Source organism: Benincasa hispida, chromosome 4, assembly GCF_009727055.1.
Source record: "Benincasa hispida cultivar B227 chromosome 4, ASM972705v1, whole genome shotgun sequence".
NCBI classification, from domain to species: domain Eukaryota; kingdom Viridiplantae; phylum Streptophyta; class Magnoliopsida; order Cucurbitales; family Cucurbitaceae; genus Benincasa; species Benincasa hispida.
The window spans coordinates 17,251,122-17,266,221 of NC_052352.1; positions in this window are offsets into that span (position 1 = coordinate 17,251,122).

A 15,100-nucleotide genomic window follows, 5' to 3' on the forward strand; every position below is an offset into this window, starting at 1 on the left:
ATCAAGTTGACAGTATATAGTATAAATGGTCTAATAAGTATGTGGATGAAATTGAGTATCTCAAACATTATTGGATGTGGCCAACTCTGTAGTTACAAGAAGTTGTAAGGTGCTACAAAAGATGTGATCCACAAATTGTTCATGTTGAGACACGAGAGTGGGGGCATCCCATGCAATGCGTTTGCATATAGACTAGACCACGAAAATAGTCACTTTTCTTTATAACGACTGTTTACTGTTAAAACTGACTATTTCATTTATTATATAACCTAGGTTAACTCGATCTTAATCCTGAACTAGCTATGAACTCCTATTTGTTCAGGATTATCCTTTGATCTGCAAACAGTGAGGGTAGTCCAACAACACTGCTCAATAAGCTTATCATTTTGGGGATAAGATCGGCTGAATAGCTGGGGACATAGCCTTGTAAGATGGAATTCACTCTTACTCTATTTATGGTTAGCATAGCTGGGGATATAGCCTTGTAAGATGGAATTCACTCTTACTCTATTTATGGTTAGCAGATAGGTTGTTCTCTTAAGTACTGACTCTAGGTCTTGAACAAACGGGGCCTTGCCTTCTCAGGATAGAGAAAGAATTTGGTTCATAAAGATTATGAATCAGAATTATTTATTAAAGGATCAGTAGGAACTTAAGGAACAAGATGTAGTCACAGGGGTAAAACGATATTTTTGACCTAATTGTGATTATGAATAACCTGTGAAGGATCGACTTACTGATTATGGTTATTAAGTGGACATAATATATCTACAGTGAGGGGAGTTCAACTATGGGCTATAGTGGAGTGTCCCATTAGTTAACGAATGAGGGTTAGATTGGACTACTGAGTTTAGCCGTGTTATAATTCTATAGTTAGGATTTTCCATTCTTGTAAATATTTTGTGATATTTTCCTTTTCTATGCTTTGTACACTTGTATATATTCATATCTTTGGTGAATGAATAGAGCATTCTGATTATTTCTCAAACCTAAGAGTTTTACATGGTATCGGAGCTCTCTAAATAAACTTAAAGGTTTTTGTGAACCTTAGGGTTTGAGAATTTAGAACCCGTTTGTGATACGTTTAGGGTTTTGTGGAGAGGTGAGTTTACACTTTTGCTCACAGTCGCCGTCTTTGGTTTGTTCGCTGTCGTTAGCCGCCGCCGCGCGCAGTTATTAGTCGTCGGAAAAAAAAAAAAACAAAGGAAGCTGTTTTTTCGACATCGCTCAGTCCAACGAGGAGCCCAATCGCCGATCTACAAAACCCCAAGTCCGGTTGCCATCTGACCAGCGCGTGAGGCTCACGCGCCGATTGTTTTTTCTCTGTCGTCCGTCCACACGCCGGTGCGTGTAAGTGCATGCACCGTCATTTTTTGTTCGTTTTCTGTCGATTTCTTCAGTGTGGTTGACTCTTCTTGGTGTGTGTTTTTTTGGGATATATAGATATTCTCACTGCTTGTAAAGACATCTCTTCGGTAAATTAGGGTTTGATTCTCTGCTGTCTGGTGTCTTTTTTTTTTTTTTTTTTTTTTTTTTTTTGAGGTAATGGCTGATAAGAAACCAGTAGTCATGTCTGAGATTGTTCCTATGGTGTCAAAAGTAACTGAACACAAGTTGAATGGATCCAACTACTATTCATAGAGATCAAATGTCCGCCACTTTATTAGGAGCATGGAGATGGATGATCACATCACAGAAGAGCCACCGATTGATGCTAATAAGAAAATTTGGTGGCGGGACGATTCAAGGATGCTTCTACAAATCAAGAATTCTATTGATCGTGAAATGGTTGAACTAGTAAATCACTGTGAATCAGTCAAGGTACTATTGGAATATCTGGATTTCCTTTATTAAGGGAAAGAGAATATTAATAGAGTGTTTGATGTTTGTAAGACTCTATATCAACCTGATCAAGGAGAAAAATCTCATACAAGCTATTTCATGGAGATTAAAAATACATGCGCGAAATTCAATGCCTTGATGCCAATCAGTACGGATCCAAAAGTTTTAATGGCTCAACGTGAAAAGTTGTTTATCATGAGCTTTTTAGTAGGTCTTGCACCTAAATATGAGATGGCCAAAGATCAAGTGTTGTCAAACTTAAATATCTCATCGTTGGAAGAAGCTTACACTTGAATACTTCGTACTGAAAAGACACAAGCAGTTACATCATCTGATTCTAGCAGTGCTTTGATTGGGCGCACAAATGATTATAGAGGTAATAAGGGGGTTGAATCAAATAGCTTCAAAGGTCATCCAAATAACCAAAGATCAAATCTAGGAGGTGTTTGCTATTATTGTCATAAACCTGGCCATACGAAGCGTGAATGCAGAAAATTGCTAAATAAAGGTCAGAGGATGCCATCACCCTCTGCACATGTCGCCTCTACTCTTGATAATCTTGACAAGTCAATTACGATTTCTGCAGAGGAGTTTGCTAAATTTCAGCAGTATCAAGAGTCATTGAGGGCATCATCTTCTACTCCCATTACGACCATCGTAGAGACAGATAACATTTCTAAATGACTTCTTTTCTCCACGTCAAAATGGGTCATTGACTCTGGCGCTACAGATCATATGACAGGTAACCCCAGTTTATTCCTTAACCTTTGTACATCTACCTCTTCACCTAATGTCACTATAGCTGATGGAACCTTCATTCATGTTTTAGGATCAGGAACCGTCCATCTTACTGAATCAATTTCTTTGTCATTAGTTTTAAATTTACCACATTTTTCGTTTAATTTGATTTCGGTCAGTAAACTCACTCGTGATCTTCATTGTTGTGTCTCTTTTTTTTCCTTGTTATTGCTTATTTCAGGATCTTATGACGAAACAGGCTATTGTTAAAGGGCATGAATTTGGAGGTCTTTACATCTTTGAACCACAAACAACTACGGCCATCACGTGCTCAAGTGTGTCGTCTCCTTTTGAAGAGCATTGTCGTTTGGGTTTCGTCTATCTCTGTGTTGAAGAGTCTTCGTCCACAACTTCAACATTTGTCTTCTTTAGATTGTGAGTCATGTTAGTTTGCTAAATTTCATCGTTTGAGTTTGTATCCTCGAGTCAATAAACGAGCTTGTGCTCCTTTTAAATTAGTCCATTATGATGTTTGGGGTCTTTTTCCTATTGAGTCCAAAGGAGGGTTTCAGTATTTTGTTACATTTTTCGATGACTATTCTCGTGTTACGTGGTTATATTTAATGAAAAGTCGTTCTAAGTTACTTTATCATTTTCGTAACTTCCATGCTGAAATTCAAACTCGGTTTAGTGGTGCTCTTAAAATCCTACGGAGTGATAATGCTAAAGAATATTTCTCTCATACACTCAAGTCTTATTTAGATACCCATGGCATTCTTCATCAATCTTCTTGTGTCGATACTCCATCCCAAAATGGGGTTGCAGAACAAAAGAATTATCATCTCCTTGAGACAGCCAGAGCTTTGATGTTTCAGATGCATGTTCCAAAATCCTTTTGGGCTGATGCTATTTCCACAGCTTATTTCTTAATAAATCGCATGCCTTCTTCCATTCTTAAGGGTGAGATACCTTTTCATACTTTATGCCCCAAGCAAAATTTGTTTCCCATTCCACCCAAAATATTTTGTTGTACCTGCTTTGTTCGGGATGTTTAGGATGTTCGGCCTCGGGGTACCAGGCTGGATCCAAAGTCCTTAAAATATATTTTCCTTGGTTATTCCCGTGTCCAAAAGGGGTATCGGTGTTATTGTCCTAGTCTAAATAAATATTTCGTCTCTCCTGATATCATATTTTTTTAACATACCCCCTTTTTTTCATCACCATCATTCTCTCCGAATAAGAGTCAAAGAGAGCATAAGGAAGTAGAGGATGATTTCCTTGTCTACACAGTTACTTCTCCCTCCGATCCTCTTCCTGATTCATCTCTACCTGTGGCTACCTCTACTCTTCCACCCATCGTTAAGGTCTATACTCAACGACAACCTTCTTCAGTTCCATGCCCTGTACCAGAGTCTTCTTCGTCAGTGGATCCAAAAACGAGTGATGATCTCCCTATTGCTCTTCGTAAAGGTAAACGTATATGTGCTCATCCTATTTTCTCTTTTCTTTCATATAACCATTTGTCGCTTTCCACATGTTCATTCATTACATCCTTAAAGTCTGCATCCATCCCTAAAACTGTTCATGAGGCTTTGTCTTATCCTGGTTGGTGTGCCGCAATAGTGGAGAAGATGACTGCCATAGATGATAATTGTACTTGGGATTTAGTTACTCTCCCTGCAGGAAAGAAGGCTATCAGTTGAAAATGGGTGTTTGCAAGTCAATCCTGATGGTTCTGTTGCTCGGTTAAAAGCGCACCTTGTAGCGAAGGTTACGCACAAACTTATGGCGTTGACTATACTGATACTCTTTCTCCTGTAGCAAAAATGATATCTGTGCGGTTGTTTATTTCATTAGCTTCAATCAATCATTGACCTTTACATCAGCTTGATATTAAAAATGCATTTCTTCATGGTGATCTTCAAGAAAATGTGTATATGGAGCAACCACAAGGGTTTATTGCTCAGGGGGAGAATGGAATGGTGTGTCGCCTTCGTAAATCCTTGTATGGATTAAAGCAAAGCCCACGAGCTTGGTTTGGTAAATTTAGTCAGGTGATTGAAAGCTTTGGAATGCGGAAGAGCATGTCAGATCATTCAGTCTTTTTTAAGAGATCTGAGGGTGGTGTCATCTTGTTAGTCGTATATGTGGATAATATTGTGATTACTGGTGATGATGCTTTAGGTATCCAGTCTCTAAAGACCTTTCTTCATAGTCAATTCCATACAAAAGATTTGGGTATGTTGAAATACTTCTTAGGAATTGAGGTAATAAGTGTTGGGATTGGTGTCCTAATTCTTTCGGAGTCTCATTGTTTTGTAAAGATGCACATTGTTTAATGAATAAAATAAGTGTTATTTAATTCTGGCATTTACTTGTATCCAATAAACAAAGCTCTTTGGTTATCTTATGTGAACTTAAGCATGTATATATGATATACAAGTGGATTATGCCTTAAGTGATAATCTAAATCGGTCTGTAATATAAGGAATAAGGTGGGATACCTGATCCTTGTGGGACTACGGATACGAACCTCTTTGTAGAGGTTTGCAAGTGTTGTAAACTACTACATATGGTAGATCCTGATCATTTGTGGAGACGTGGAGCGGGGGTGTCCTATACAAAGTGTTTGTATAAGACCTGGACCACGAGATGACTAGACTCTATATATAACGCCGTTGATACTAGAGACTTGCATCTCACCTAAATGACCATAGGTGACACGACCTCAATCCTGAGTGTTTTGTCAACTCCTGCCTTTGAGGGTGGTCCTTTGATTAGTATGGGTGAGAGTGGCCAGATTGCCAACTCAACATGCCTACCTTTTTGGGGACTTATCTGATATGGGAGTTGGGAACTCAATCTACAATATGGAATTCACTCATTTCCCGAAGTAGGGAAAATTAGAGAGATTGCTCCCTTAAGGACTGATTCCGGGGCTTGAACATAGTGGCCACAGTTTCTCTTTGGAAGAGAAGACTCAGTCATAGTAGGACTATGATTTATGTTCATTAGAGGGATCAGTGGTACTTAAGGAGACATATGTAACTACAGTGGCATAACGGTTATTGGCCCAGCTGTACTTACGAGCGATCTGTGAAGGGTTGTCGCACTGCTCATTGGTTAAGATGGACACATAATATATCTGTAGTGAGGAGAGTTCAGTTGTCGGTCTTTAGTGGAGTGCCTGACAGTTAACGGATGGTGGATCCCGTGACTAAAGAGTTTAGTCAGTTATTCACGTACCGTTGGAGCTTCGGATCTACAAGTCCATGAGGTCCCCTTGGTAGCTTGGATTCATGTTGAAGGATCAGTTCTTAGTGTTGATTTGAAATGTTCAAATTGACAAGAGATATTTTGATTACATGTGATATAATCGGTATGGTGTATGAGATACATCTAGTGGAGGATTGATGTAAATGAGATTTACATTAAGTACCGTGGAATAGAAAAAGAACTATGGTTTATATGTTTCATGAGATAAAATATTAAAACAATAGGTTATAAATATAGTATGATAAGTTGGTTATCATTTATATTTATAATAATATTGATTATTAGATAATTTATACTTTTTCTTTTAAATAACCAAATGTAGTGAGTGGTTATTGATCATGGTAATCGTGAGGTTTTAAAAGGAAATCGGTTTCCTATTTTGAAAAAGAGGGGAAAGGTTTTGAGTTTTCTCTCCGACGAAAAGAAACTCACGGAAGTCGTCAAGTAAATACAGATTTACTAAATGACGGCTGGTCTAGGTAAACGATTGTGCAGGTGCTAGCTAAACGATTGTTCAGTGTTTACTAAGCGATCACATAATTTTGCTAGACGATCGTTGGCCCAAGGTAAACGATCGTGTAGAATCGACCTAGCTAAACGATCGTGTAGAATCGACCTAGCTAAACGATCGCATAGCTTTTGCTAGACGATCACATAGTTTTATCTAAATGATTGGGCATCGACCTATATGATAGGTCTCCGACTTCTCCCACTTGCCCAGTCGTGTACACGATCTGTCTTTCCTCCGTTCGTTTTCCTCACACCAAGTCCTAACAGAACCCACACTCTGAATTCTCACACCGAGAATACCAATGTCGCCTTGTTGGTGGTGTCAGACTCAACTCGACCCATCGAGGTTTTCCAGAGGCCGTTCGTGGTGCTGCGGAGGTCGTTCGCTATTGCGGAGGAGTTCGTGACCGAGGAGATCGTTGAGAACGAGCACGAAGAGTTCGTGCTGTGTTCGTGCGGTGTTGTGGTCGTGTAAATTGAGTGTTTGTGGTCGCTGTTGTTCGATCAGAGTGCGCAATAGAGCGTGGAGACGCTTCTACCGATGTTCGTATAGAGTTTGCCTCTTTGTACATTTATAGTTCATGCTGTAATTTCTCTGTATATTTGCATAACCACTTGTATTGAAGTCGACTGTAAATGTATTGTTGATTCATGATTGTAATTTGGAATAGTCTTGCTTCCGCTGCTCATGGAAATCGCGTTTCCGATTTCCTTCAATAAGAAGCAAGAAAGGAATTCTATTATCACAGAGAAAATATGTACTTGATTTGTTGACTGAAACATAAAAACTGAGGGCTAAGCCATGTAGTACCCCAATGATGCCCAACTTACAGCTCACAAAAGATGGAGAATTACTAAAAGATCCTGAAAGATATAGGAGGTTGTGGGAAAACTTAATTACCTTACAGTGACTCGACCCGACATAGCCTATTCAGTAAGTATTGTGAGTCAGTACATGTCATGCCCTACAGTTGATCATTGGGCTGCATTGGAACAGATTCTTTGTTATTTGAAGGCTACTCCCGGGCGTGGTTTATTATATAAGAATTATGGTTATACTAATATTGAATGTTTCTCAAACGCCGATTGGACAGGATCTAAAGAAGACAGAAGATCAACTTCAGGGCATTGTGTTTTTGTTGGTGGTAATTTGATTTCTTGGAAGAGTAAGAAGCAACATGTGGTGTCACGTTCAAGTGCAGAATCAGAATATAGAGCAATGGCACAATCTGTGTGTGAATTGATTTGGATATATGAACTTCTTGTTGAGTTGGGATTTGAAATCACCACACCGACAAAGTTGTGGTGTGATAATCAAGCAACACTTCATATTGTGTCTAATCCAGTATTTCATGAAAGAACTAAACATATTGAAGTTGATTGCCATTTTGTACGTAAAAAAATTCAACAAAGGTTGGTTTCTACAGGATATGTGAAGACTGGAGAACAATTAGAAGATATCTGCACGAAAGCATTGGATGAAAGACATATAGATTATCTATGTAACAAGTTGAGCATGATTAATATATATGCTCCAGCTTGAGGGGGAGTGTTATAATTCTATAGTTAGGGTTTTCCATTCTTGTAAATATTTTGTGATATTTTCCTTTTCTATGCTTTGTACACTTGTATATATTCATATTTTTGGTGAATGAATAGAGCATTTCGATTCTTTCTCAAACCTAAGAGTTTTACAAGTCGATTAATCTCGGATTGTTGGAGCCTATGATCTGTAGGTCTGCGAGGCCCCCCTACTAACTCGTAAATGGATAAGTTTTAGGGTAGTTTGAGAAATTAATTTGAAACATTCAAATTAAACGGAACAAAAAGAATAAATACTTAAATATGATTTAAATATATAAAGATGATTATTATGCAAAAATTAATTTAATATTTGATATTAAATTAATTGTTTTTTAAAATTAATTTAAGAAAATCAATTTTTGAATTAAAATGATTTAAAATCATTTTTTTAAAAAATAAAATGAAAAATCGTTTTGCATGGTTGCACAAAATAGAAAATGAGTTTTCTCCATTATCATCATCTTTATGCTCACACAAAAGCCATTATCCTCTCTACTTTGATTTTCCAAGCATGAGCTGCAAGCCATGCACTCCATCTATTTGCATGTTCATCTAAAATATATAAGAAAGATTGGAGTTATTGGAGAAGGATGAAGGCAGAATTTTGAGAGAAAAATTTCTGTGAAGAAGAAACTGTCTTCTTCAATCAGCTGCTGTGAGCTCCTCTTGCTTCTTCATATCTTCAAGTTGTTCTTGAGTCCCACAACTCTGCCTAAAGCTCCAAGAGAAGAGTAAGAAAGGCTTTGAGGTGGTTCACGGTGATTTCAAGTGAAGACAACAGCTGTACAAACATTTTCTTGGAGAGTTCTTCAAAGGTATGTTCAGAAAACCCATTTTTTAAAGAGCAGCATGCTTTAGTTTTTGCCAAAATTAGTGAATTAGAATACTTATGGATCCTTGATACTTCCGCTACATGTTGTTTAACTCTTTCAATTGGTATCAGAGCATCTTTCAAGCTTTCAATTTGGTCTAATTTTGGCAAGGTGGGTGTTTTTTCATGAGATATATGAAACTGATGCACTGCTATGGTTTTTTGAGTTTTGGCATTTTAATTCTTTTTAATTTCTCAATTAAATTTATAATTGGCTCTTGTTTGATGAGCATTTATGTGTTAGCAAGAGTCTGTAATTTATTTAAAGTTATTAGAGTTGAAATTAAGATGTAATTGAATAAACAAGCGAAAGAGGTCGAGTTGCTGTTCCAGATTTTTCAACTTCTGCTTAAATTTGTTGCTGAGGTCTAGTTGCTAAACGATCGTTAAGCTCCAGACGTTACACGATGAGAAGAAAAGCTAGACGATCGTTTAGTAATATGCACTGGTCGTTGTGATGATGAACGCTAAACGATCATGTACCTGCGGGAGCTAAGCGATGTGTTCATTTGCTATACGATAGCATTACGCAATTGTTTAGTTTTGTCGTGGGAACTAGACGATACGTTAATTTTGCTAAAGGATAGCACTATACGATCGTTTAGCAATGATGTGCGCTAAGCGATGCGATGAAGTGCTACGCGATAGCAGTAAGCGATCGTTTGGTCGCAGAGTTAAGCGATCGTGTAGATAAATGCTATGCGACGCGATGATGTTCTATACAATGGAGCTATGCGATTGTTTAGCTGCATCGGATACTAAACAATGACTTGAATGCGTTGGGCGATGGTGTTATGTGATCGCTTAGTACTATGCGATGGAGCTAAGTGATTGCACTATGATGGAACTTAACGATAGTCTAGTCCTATGCGATAGAGCTAAACGATCGTCTAACTTTTAGCAAACATTATGCGATCGTGTACTTCCTCTCAACCTAAGGCGATGACACTAGATGATTACCTCACAAGCGTTACACGATCGACCTTAACAGCATATTGAGGTTGGACCGAGAGCAACCGATTCGATCGTTTTACTTAAGGTTCAATTCGGTTCAGCCTCAAATGGTTGTGGTAGGTCCGATTTAGGCTTTGTTGGTTCGATTCATACTCATCCAGCCCGGTTCAAGTTGTTTTGTTGGTTTGGAGCGGTTCGAGCAGTTCAAAGATGATTATGAAGCTGTTAGCTATCTATTTGCTTGTTTATGCCAAAACGAAAACTATAACAGTTAGTATTTAATTGTTTATGCATGAGATGCATGTGATAATTAAATAAATTCATGTATATGCATACAGTAAAAATCCCACCGTAGGAAGTATGTTACATGCATTGACAGTATGTTATAATTGTTATAATATACAGTATGTATGAGTTATGTTTAATATAATAGTTATATTAGATACCTTTGTTGAATGTTGTGGATGTTAAGCATGTCTAAATTTTGTAAGTTGTTATAAAATTGGTTAGAAGTTTAAAATCCATAACAAAGAACAGCTACATGCTCAGTTAGGTTAACAACTAATTTTAAACGTTAAAATAGATTGGTGTCCTATAAAATATGGACAAACTCGTATCGGTTCATAAACCTGTCTAAGGCTGGGGGTACTTAAGTTGAGGGTTTACGGAACACCTCCTACCCGGGGATTATGACCGAACTATTGAGAGTTGTTAACTAATTTTATGAGCTTGTGTGAGCGATGTGAGGTAATAAAATTGTTTATCACCTAGACATTGTAGGTTAAATCCAATTATAAGAGTTATATTTAGATAAATCACTTAGACTTAGGTTGTATGAAATTAGCCGTCATGTCTAAGTAAATTACCCAAACATTTAGAACACTTCAGTGAGAGATTAACAATATATTTGATATATAGTTATTAGCTCTCACATCCTCAAGAGTTCACACCGTGAGATCCATGCTCATCTTCTTGTCGATTTTACCTTGACTGCTCAATACGGAAAGTGTTTGCATGGGTCAATAACAAGGTGAATGAGGGAAGTGGTTCATAGTAAGTGGGTGAAGGAAATGTGTCAACATTGTCCTACGGTTTCTTCCATTAGTTTGAACCGTGAGATTCTTATGTTGCGTCTGCTGTTGTTTTTATGCAGCACTAGCTAGTCGTTAACCACGACGATCCATACGGAGGGTTGTAACATAGGATTCAGAACAATCAAGGCTTCAGTAAAATGAATAGGTTCTTATAGTTCCATCTTGGATATTGTCTTCTCTCTCGAAGGCATATTCATACCGTCCTATAAGATCTGAAAAATGGCGGATCACACTTACAAGAATTACTAAGTGTTAGTAAAGATCTTGACCGAAAACGATAATCAAAAGAACTATTGGGATATGAGTTATTCCAGATAATAGTATTTGGTCAAGAACTGTCTTGCTTCTGTGAAGGAATTCTTGACTGCCCCACGGTAGCACTTGTTCTAAATCACTTAAGTATCGTTGCAAATAAATAAAGATTTATTGGGTACTTTATTAGTTTTTCTAAAATGGATTTAGATGCATATTTAATAGAGTTTGTTTAAAATGTTTCAGCAATGTCGAACTCGATTATACAACTGCTTGCTTCTGAAAAATTTAACGGAGAGGGTTACTTAAATTGGAAATCAAATATTAATACAATATTAGTAGTAGATGATTTGAGGTTTACGTTAACAGAGGAGCGTCCTCCAGTTCCCAGTTCAACGGCGACCCGAAATGTTCGGGATGTTTATGATAGGTGGGTAAGGGTGAATGAAAAAGCCCAAGCCTATATATTGGTGAGTATATCTGATATGCTCAACAAGAAACATGAGGTCATGCCCACAACTCGTGAGATCATAGTATTATTACAGGAGTTGTTCAGGCAACCACCATCCTCTGTTAGACATGAAGCCATCAAATATGTGTATGTAACTCATATGAAGGATGGAACCAACGTAAGAGAACACGTTCTTGACATGATGGTCCATTTTAATATCGCAGAGGCTCACGGGGCTATGATAGACGAAACAAGTCAAGTGAGCATGATACTGGAATCACTTCCTGAAAGCTATCTACCATTCAGGAAAAATGTTGTCATGAACAAAATCACTTATAACTTAACAACGTTGTTGAATGAATTGCAAACTTATCAATTGATGATGAAACTCAAGGAAAAAGAAATAAATGTTATTTCTAAACTGAAAAAGTTTTACAAAGGGTCTACGTCTGGTACGAAACTCGTTGATGATAAGAAAGCTAGTCCTTCTTCTTCTTCTAAAGATAAAACCGTACAGATGAAAAATAAATGAAAAGGAAAAAAGAAAACTGCTGCGAAGAAAAACAAAAACAAAACTCCCAAGGGAAAATGTTTCTATTGTGGAGAAGTTGGGCATTAGAAGCGTAATTGCCCAAAATATCTAGCTGAAAAGAAAGCAGAAAAGAATAAACAAGGTAAATATGATTTACTAGTTGTTGAAACATGTATAGCGGAAAATTCTCACCTTACCTAGATATTAGATTCAGGCGCTGCTAATCATGTTTATACTTTTCTACAGGAAACTAGTTCTTGGAGAAGACTTTCTGAATATGGGATGACTTTCAAGGTGGACACAGGTGAAGTTATTTCAACTGAAGCAGTGGGAGATGTGAAGTTGTTTTTTTGGAGATTCTTTTATCCTACTCAAGAATGTGTTCTTTGTATCTAAGATGAAAAGAAATCTAATATCCATTTCTTGTCTTTTAGAGAATATGTACAGTGTATCTTTTGAATATAATGAAGTGTTTGTTTATTCAAGAGGTGTTCATATTTGTTCTGCTAGACTTGCAAATAACTTATACATATTACAACTAACGAAAGAAAAAGTTATTTTAAATATAGAGATGTTTAAAACGGCTGAAACTCATAATAAAAAGTGGAAAATTTCTCCTAACGCCTATCTTTGGCACCTCAAACTTGGTCATATTAATCTCAACAGGATTGATAGATTGGTAAAAAACGGTCATCTAAATAAGTTAAAAGACAGTTCCCTACCTCCATGTGAATCATGTCTTGAGGGAAAAATGACGAAAAGATCTTTTTCTTACAAAGGTCTTCGTGCCAAAGTACCTTTTGAACTTATACATTCAGATCTTTGTGGTCCGATGAATGTTAAAGCTCGAAGAGGATATCAGTACTTCGTCAGTTTTATTGATGATTAATCTCGATATGGCTATATTTACTTAATCAGTCACAAGTCTGAAACTCTTGAAAAGCTCAAAGAATTTAAGGTGAGACTAAAAATCAGTAAAGTAAAAGAATGAAAACACTTCGATCTGATCGAGGTGGTGAGTATATGGATTTGCAATTCCAGAATTATCTAGTAGATCATGGAACTCAATCCCAACTCACAACACCTGGAACACCACAACAAAACGGTGTTGCAAAAAGGAGAAATCGAACCTTGTTGGACATGGTTCAGTCTATGATGAGTTATGCTTAATTACCTCAATTCTTTTGGGGATATACAGTACAGAAATTATGCCTATTTGTTGGATATCCCATGGAAACAAAAGGAGGATACTTTTATGATCCCCAAGAAGATAAAGTGTTTGTATGGACAAATGCAACTTTCTTGGAGGAAGATCATATTAAAAACCATCTACCTCGCAGTAAACTAATATTGCAAGAGCTGTCTAAAGATACTACAGAAAAATCAACAAGAGTTGTTGATCAAGCAGGTCCATCAACAACGGTTGTTGTCCCGTCACGTCCATCCCAAGAGTTGGGAATGCCACGTTGTAGTGGGAAGCCTGAACGCTACATGAGTTTAACAGAAACTCAAAACATCATACAAGATGATGGTTTAAACGATCCATTAACCTTTAAGAAGGCAATGGAATATGTTGACAGGGAACAATGGATAAAAGCCATGGATGATGAAATGGAGTTTATGTACTTCAACTCAGTCTGGGAACTTGTAGATCAACTATAAGATGTTACACCTATAGGTTGTAAGTGGATCTACAAGAGAAAACGAGACCAAATTGGCAAGGTACAGACCTATAAAGCCAGGCTCGTGGCAAAGAATTTTACCCAAAAAGAAGGAATTGATTATGAAGAAACTTTTTCTTCTGTAGCCATGATTAAATCAATAAGAATACTTCTTGTCATTGCCACATATTATGACTATAAAATATGATAAATGGATGTCAAGACAGCTTTTCTGAATGGCTATCTTGATGAAAGTATTTTTACGTCTCAACCAGAGGGGTTCGTCGAAACAGGACAGGAACAGAAAGTCTGTAAGCTTAATCGATCCATTTATGGATTGAAACAAGCGTCCAGATCCTGGAATATAAGATTTCACTGCGATCAAATCTTATGGCTTTGAACAGAACGTTAACGAGCCTTATGTATACAAGAAGATAGTCAACAAAACTGTAGCATTTTTAGTTCTGTACGTTGATGATATCTTGCTCATTGAGAATGAGACAAGCTTTCTTGTTGACGTAAAGAGATGGTTAGCATCACAGTTCCAAATGAAAGATTTGGGTGATGCTCAACATGTTCTTGGAATATAGATCTTTCGAGACCGAAATAATAGAACATTAGCATTGTCTCAGGCATCTTATATTGATAAGATGTTGTCAAGGTATAATATGCAAAATTCCAAGAAAGGTTTATTACCTTTCAAGCATGGAATTCATTTTTCGAAGGAACAATGTCCTAAAACACCTCAAGAGGTTGAGGAGATGAACACAATTCCATATGCTTCTGCAGTTGGGAGTTTGATGTATGTTATGTTGTGTACACATCCCGACATATGTTTTGCAGTTAGAATCATCAGCAGGTTCCAATCTAATCCTGGACACGGTCATTGGACCGCTGTCAAAAATATCCTCAAGTACCTTAGAAGAACGAGGAACTATATGCTTGTATATGGACCTAAGGATTTGATCCTTACGAGATACACTGATTCTGATTTTCAGACTGACGTAGATTCCAGGAAATCTACTTTAGGATCAATTTTCACTCTTAACGAAGGAGCTATAGTTTAGAGAAGTATCAAGCAAAGTTGTATCACTGACTCCACTATGGAAGCGGAATACGTGGCTGCATGCGAAGCTGCTAAGGAAGCAGTATGGCTACGCAAATTCTTAGTTGATTTGGAAGTCGTTCCAAATATCTACCTCCCTATCACACTGTATTGTGACTACAGTGGTGCAGTTGTTAACTCAACGGAACCCAGGAATCACGAGCGTGGAAAACACATTGAACGAAAGTACCATCTCATCCGGGAGATTGTACACAGAAGAGATGTGCTCG